Consider the following 619-nt stretch of genomic DNA (forward strand, 5'->3'; position numbering starts at 1 on the left):
TGGCGACAAAATCCCCAAATTGGCAACACGTGCCAGTACGTGCGCTCATTGGCGCCCCTTCAGCTGGTGGCACCCTAGGCGACCGCCTAGCTCGCCTATGCCTAGAAACGGCCCTGCATGTAAGAAATACTGCTGCACATATAGCATATGAAATAACCCACATATGACAAACAAGAAATCACGCCATACCAGATCTATACAGGTGGAGCTGGGGAAGGTGGAGGGTTTCTGAAGCACGCTGCAAATGCTACAGCAACACTAGCTGAGTATTTGAATGTTGAGCAGCAAGCTCATTGGCTGCTGAGGCGAAAAGAAAACAATCAGCAGCTGTGCCATGTGTCACAGTTCCGCTACTGTGAGGAGCACGGAACGAGGAGATGCAGAGTCCAATTCAAACATACAATCTTTAATAACATCCAGGGAAACAGGAAAACACACGTAGCAAGGGTTAACATCAACAATTCCAGACAAGGGAGAACAGAATGGGCTAGAACTCAAATGGGGCAGATAACGAGGGGCAGACAGGTGAGGAGGATAACTAATAACAAGGAACCGGTGACTACTAATAATGAGAACAGGAACCAAACCAAATAAGGACAAACAGGAACATACACGTGAC

Source organism: Sinocyclocheilus rhinocerous, unplaced genomic scaffold (assembly GCF_001515625.1).
Source record: "Sinocyclocheilus rhinocerous isolate Xijiao unplaced genomic scaffold, SAMN03320098_v1.1 scaffold2183, whole genome shotgun sequence".
NCBI classification, from domain to species: Eukaryota; Metazoa; Chordata; class Actinopteri; order Cypriniformes; family Cyprinidae; genus Sinocyclocheilus; species Sinocyclocheilus rhinocerous.